We start from the raw sequence: 6,785 nt of genomic DNA on the forward strand, positions 1-6,785 counted from the left end.
ATATTTAAATTCCCAAAATTCAATCAAGAATCCAAATGATGAAAATTATTTTATTGACCAGACCATCCAATTAGATGGTATACCTAATAATAAACAACATGTTTCTAGTATGCACATGGATTACTTTCTTAAAAGAATAAAAACATAAATAAAATAGAAGCACTGAATGCGTTTCCTCCAAGCTGCTCTGGACCAACTTCATTCCCTCCAAACCCTGGGGAAAGAGTTTTTCAGAGGTGCCATGAAAAAATTTCACCAACATCCTATTTGTGGAGTAGGTAAGGAGATATATGGCCAGTGGTATTTGCAGTTCTGAAGGCCATCAGCTGACATCATCTAAACCTGCTTAAAGTCTCAGCCTGCATTTATATTGGAATAATTTTACAATCAAACTCCATTTACAACCCTAGGTCCAGCAAACTCTCTGAACCTTAAACAACTCTGTTCTCTATTCACCTTTCTCTGGCTGAAGTATAAGGAGGCCATGACGGGAGATAAGAATCAATGTGTGTAGGATTAGTAGGACACAAATGTAGCCAAATCAGTCAAGAGATTATGGAGATTGAGACCATTTGATGGCAGTAAAGATAGAGAACCCTATCTAAGAAAAAAATGCAAACAGAATAAAATTATTTCATATAAAAGCAAAAAACTAATGAAAAGGAAAGAAAAATAAAGGGGAAGGAAGGAAAAGAGAATTGAAACGAAAAGAGATATGGAAAATGGAGGGGAGGAGAAGAGAGGGGAGGGAAAGCTTTTCTAAAACAAGCATCCTTCTGTAATTCCTTCTAAGCATAAGTCAATTTCTCAAAAATTTAGTGAGCATTCAGTCTCTTCTTTCTCACCTCTCATGCACTAGTCAGGCCACTGAAATCTGGCTTCTGTTCCATTATTCCACTAAAGTCATCACACCAGGCTCACCAATCATTTAGTTGCTAAATCCAATCTACTCTTTTAAATATTTCCTTTCTTGGCCTCACTCCAGTGTTTGACTACTTTATCTTAAAACATCCATCCTTGGCTTCTCTAACACCACTGGCTGCCTTTATGATACCATTCCAAACAAATTTTTTTTGTTTTTTATGGCATGAGATTATTCTAATAACATATTGTTAAATGGAAGAAGTAAGCTGAGTATATACAATTTTCACTATGTAAATATGCAATGCATATCACATAGTAAAAGACTAAGAAAACATTAAATGTGATTATATCTAAGTGATAGACAATATGAGCAATCTATATTGTTTTTTCCTTATTTTTTCTTGATTTGTCAAAAAAACTTAATAAAGGTCATTTTTATATGCAATGGAACAATTAAAATATAGAGAGAGATAGCGAAATATCTTTTTACGCAAAGACCTTCCTTCCTTTTGTTTATACCAAAATTAGAGTGACCTTTCCAAATATATTGGACGATACTACTCTTAGGTACTTACCCAACAGAAATGTATACCTATATCCATCAAAACATATGAATAAGAATGTTAATAGCATATCATATGTAATAACCCCAAAATGAAAACTACCAATATGTCCATCAAGAGCAGAAAATATAAATGTTATAATATATTCACGCAATAGACTACACAGCAATGAAAATGAACAAACTATAACCCATAACAAAAATGGAAACATCACCCAAAGATAATGTTGAATGAAAATACCATACACTTACCGTGTTTCCCCAAAAATAAGACCTAACCAGAAAAGAAGCCCTAGCATGATTTTTCAGGAGGACATCCCCTGAACATAAGCCCTAATGCACCTTTTGGAGCAAAAAGTTAATATAAGACCCAATCTTACTTTCCGGGAAACACGGTACCTACTGTAGATTCCATTTATCTAAAATCAGAAACCAGGCAACACTAATGTATGGTGCCAGGATAGTGATTATCCTTGGGGGACATGAAACTGGAAGAGACCACAGCAGCGGATTCTTGGGTGCTGATGATACTCTCTTTTGGATTTGGGTGCTGCCTACACAGGTGTGTTCAGTTCGTAAAGAGTCAAGTTGCACACTGGAAATTTGTGCACTTTTTCTGAATGTGCATTCACTATATTTCGATAAAAGTTCTCAACAGCTCAACTGAAAACTATTGCCATCTTTGAACTGAGGAACCATCACTACCATATTTCTTCATGGGTAATATGAGGAAATTATATTACCCATGAAGGGTCATGTTTTCTCCTTCAAAAATGTCTGGACCATAATAAATTAAACAGCCGTACATCCTCCAGAAAATAATGAAGAGAATAAGATCAATTCAAAGGCAAGCTTTTGCAGGCAGGTTTTTTATTTTTGTTTGAAGACTTAACCCTTTTGAATTACTTTTCCTCTGGAGAACCTGTCAGTGACTATGTGTGGAGTGGAGTTCCACTCTGGAAAAGACTCTCTATGTTCTATTATCTAACTTAATGCTGATGCACAAAAGACAGAAAAACACCTTTGAAAACTAAATTAGGTCAGGACAACCAGGGAAACCAAAAACCAGAGGATAATCAAAAAGCAAATGAAATTTTAGGGGAGTCTAGTCAGAAAATCACACATTTAAATCCTGACTCATCCATTTATTAGCTATGTGACTTCAGAGAAGTCACTTCACCTTTCTCAGCCTCAGTGCTCTCACCTGCAACGGACTATTTAGTAAATTTTCTTATGAAACACAAAGAGAAAACAACTTTGGGCAGAGGAAATGTTCTTCAGAATGGAAATAGAATATCTCAAATGTGCTTCACTTAAGTAATAATGCTGCAATATAACCAAACATCTGTGTTCTATGGAAAATTACTTTGAGACCATGTTTGCATAACTTGCTTTTGTTTTGTGTTATTTACAAAGGTGTATATGGTTGCTTGTAAGTCTACTCCCATTCACATAGTAAATGGGGAAACCGTGAGAGTGCCACTTATTCATTTCTGACATTTTATTTGAGAAAAGGGAGAATGTTAACGTAACAAGCAGTTTTAGCTCATATTGATAAAAATGATATGTTACTGAATCTAGGCTTCTTAGAAGGAACTCTCAATGTCCAATTAAATGTCCAAGAATGGAATTCCCATTAACCTTGTACATCCTCCAGATGCCCCTTTGATAATATTAAGTACCTCGCACACCTTGTGGTTTTAGTCCACTGACCCATACGACACATAGTGCGAATGCACATGTGAAAGTTGAAATCAAAGTTTGAGAAAGGTGGGTTGTCCACTTTCAGATGAACCGCTACAGACTCAATATTTTTGTTAGCCCTTTTTGAGTAAAGTTAACAATGTGTTTTGTGTTTTGGTTTTTTGTTTGTTTTTTTTGTAGTTATTTATCCAGATGATGGAATCATGGGTCCTATGTTGTCTTTAATTTTAAAGGCCGAGAAATGTCTGCATAGCAGGAAACTACAATTCCAGGGGAAAAGATTCTGCAGCATTTTTGTAGCTAATGATAGTCATAACTAAAATATTACTAAGATTTTTAGTTCAAGTTAAAATTAAAGATGGCAATGTACTCTGAATATTTAAGTTTCAAGAAACAAAAACAGCAATGAGAGCTCCATGAAGATGGAAATTTTATGTATTCACTTCCATATCTACAGTACCCAGTACAATGTTTGGTACATAGTGGCACTCAATAACTGTTGAATGAATGAATGAATGAATGAATGAATATAGGTTTCTCACTAGCACACAAGGAAATTAATCTACATTGCTGAACGTTGATTTGCCCACCATGTAACTCTAGGAGAATTTGGATATTATGTCTTTTCCTTTTATATTTCCTTTTCCTGTCTCTTCTCCAGTAACTTTTAATATTCATCATTTGAAATAATCTCAGTCAGTGTACTACTTGTCTTCTTCTTATAAATATGATGCTCAGAACTAAATTCAGTACCACAGCTATGGTATGATCAGAATGAGTATAGTAATTCTATTTATTTCTTTATTCCAGACACTGTACTTTTAACTTCTAATAAAAAGAATAATCAAATTATGCCTGTTTTTATTTGCTTCTTTGTTCTTGCTGAAAGCGTTATGGTGTTAGTTTATATTAAAACTGGAGTCAACTAAATTCCTTTGACCAGACCTCACCAGTATAAAAATGCACTGATGGCTTTAATAAGACCCAAATGATAGGCTTTACAATGATCTCTGTGGTTTTAACGACTCAGGCTCGTCATTCCTAACTATGAAAGTCTCTTACAAATTATCGGTGGTGAAGAAGTGCACCGTCATTGTGGCACAGTAACATACATGCTTCCTGTAAGTCCCCTCTTTATAGGTGCGTTGTACTTCACAACAATTTGTCCTCGTAGAAACAGTGGAAGGTTTGATAGGCCCTAAATCACAGGGATTTTACAGCCAGTCTGCAACACTTTTCATTGAGTTTAGCTCGGACTGCAAGTGCCAGCCAGGTACCTGCACAGTGTCTGTCAAGTTCAGGAGGTACAAGATCACACAGAAGAGTAAAAAGAAAAGAGCTGAAAAAGGAAAAGGGCAACATTCAAAAGGTCCTACCTGCTGGCACTGAAGGTAAAAAGGGAACTTTTGTTCAGAAATGCTCAATGTTCTCCAACAATTCCTTATATCTATGGTCTTTCTTCATTCTTGCCTTCCTGGAATCTCAGAAATAATGGAGCACAGGGATGACCACTGTGTCTTCCTTATTCAAATAAGTTCTTCCTTACTCAAAGAACCAGGCAAATCCTATGAAATGGTCTCATACTAACCAAAAGATTTTTCCCAAGCTTCGTTTTAAACACAAACCTTTCATGATACACTCCTTATCTTTTTATAAATACATTTGGTCTTTGGTTTGTAATCTCTGTATTACAGAATGATAAAAACATTTAAAGGACTCTTTCTTAACGTCCTCATATTTTCCCATTTTCTTTGAAACAATGAGCATTTTGAGGATAATCATATGCATCTTAACGGTCCCGGAAGGTAGCTACCTAATGCATTGTGACGGTGGTGGCGGTGGTATTGGCCATTATAACGTATAAGTTAATTTCATAATGCAATATTTTAAGGAAAAGTGCCATATATCGATGGAGGTATTATTTGGATTGTTAATTATAATTGTCAAAAATGGAAACTAGTTAAGTACTTTTTTAAATCACTTAACAAATATTTATTGAGCACTAGTCTAGGCCCTAGAGACAACAGGAGTAAACAAGACTAGCAAGTTACTATCTTCATGAAACTTCCATTTCTTTCTTCTAACTTTCTCTCCCCTCCGTTCCTCCTCCACTTCTTCCTGGTCCCTCATAAATATTTCCCACTGACAATGGGACAAGTATTTCTTACTAATTATCACCTAAAAATAATTCTAGACAATACCATGAATCCAGGAGTCTACTAAACATAAAAAACCATGAGTGGTGCTCACTTAGGCAGTGCATATGCTAAAATTAGAAAGATACAGAGAAGATTAGCATGGCCCCTGCGCAAGGATTACAGGCAGATTCATGAAGAGTTCCATATTTTTAAAAAAACAAGAAAATAAAAAACAACATGTGTGGGTATTTGCTGTGTTCTTAGCTGTGACACCTAGAACATTTAATCACATTGAGCTTGTTTTCTCACCTAGTAATATGAGGATAACAATCTCTACCTTAAAAACTTTGTAGTGAGCTGTGAAGGTATTGTATACAAAGCTCCTACTACATCAGTGTATGTAATATGCAAAAAAATGATGACTGTAATCATTAACGCATACAGAAAATACTTTCAGAAGATAGCCACATCTCCAATCACACACATTCTTCTGCAGTAAGACCTTGTTACTCCCTCATCAAGAGAAACATATTTTTTCACACACCCCCACCCATGTATCTGGGTAGCCCTATGACAGCAAAAGTAATATTGTATCATGTCTAGGTGTATTCCTTTGCTAGCCTTGCAGTTTCTGCTTTCTTTTTCTGAGCCGCCATGTACGAGGTGTAGGCTTCTCTGCAGGAGAGAGGCCATCTAGTGTAGCACTGAGACACCAGACACGTGAGGGAAGAAGCTATCTGTGCTGTTCTGACTGATGAATCTTCAGATGATTCCAGACTCAGCAGCTATCTGACAGAGCAGCTGAGCCTGATCCACCCCAAAATCATGAAAGATAATAAACTATTGCTTTAAACTACTAAGTCTTGGGTGATTGGTTATCATGGATAACTGGAAGAGCACTGTATATGAAGTAATGCAGAGTCTTTTCAATTCTTATTTGACCTTTCTGAGTATTACTATGGCTGAGCATTTCCTTCTCCAAAACTTCTTTCCGTTCTTCTCCTCTGTCCCTTTCTTGCCCTCTTGCTGCCTCTCCCTTCTTCATTGTTGTCATTCCTTGGGCCTCCACACTATATATGAAGACCCCAAGCATGTATATCCAGCCCAAACCAGTTTGTGACCACAATATTCAAATCATTAACCACCTACTTGGTATCAGTACTTGGAAGTCTCACATCTCAGTTAAGGAATGCATTATTCCTTTTCCTCCATTGCCACCTCCTCACTCCAAACTTGGTCCTCTCCCTAGGCTCTTTATCTTGTAAATACAACACTATAATCCACCTAATTATTCAAGCCAGAGGACTGAATCTGTCATTTACCCCCTTTTAAATCATGCCATTAGTTGACATGTCTTGTCATTTTATGTCTCTTAAGTACCCTTCAAATCCATTTACTTCTCTCTGTCTCCATTTGCCTAACTCAAAGTTATCTACTGTTTGCTCTTGATTTAAAAAGCATTTCTTTTCTCTAACACTTTCAGACTAGATTAGGTCTTGGCATATACTTACATAACA

General features: G+C 36.2%; 1 non-coding gene across 1 annotated transcript; it reads left to right on the forward strand.

Annotated features, from left to right (window-relative positions):
* The first annotated feature begins 5,372 nt into the window (after positions 1-5,372).
* LOC117014818 (U6 spliceosomal RNA) lies at positions 5,373-5,479 on the forward strand. Its single transcript, XR_004421617.1, has one exon. It is a non-coding gene; the product is annotated as a U6 spliceosomal RNA (small nuclear RNA).
* Positions 5,480-6,785: the final 1,306 nt, after the last annotated feature.

Source organism: Rhinolophus ferrumequinum, chromosome 2 (genome assembly GCF_004115265.2).
Source record: "Rhinolophus ferrumequinum isolate MPI-CBG mRhiFer1 chromosome 2, mRhiFer1_v1.p, whole genome shotgun sequence".
Lineage (NCBI taxonomy): Eukaryota > Metazoa > Chordata > Mammalia > Chiroptera > Rhinolophidae > Rhinolophus > Rhinolophus ferrumequinum.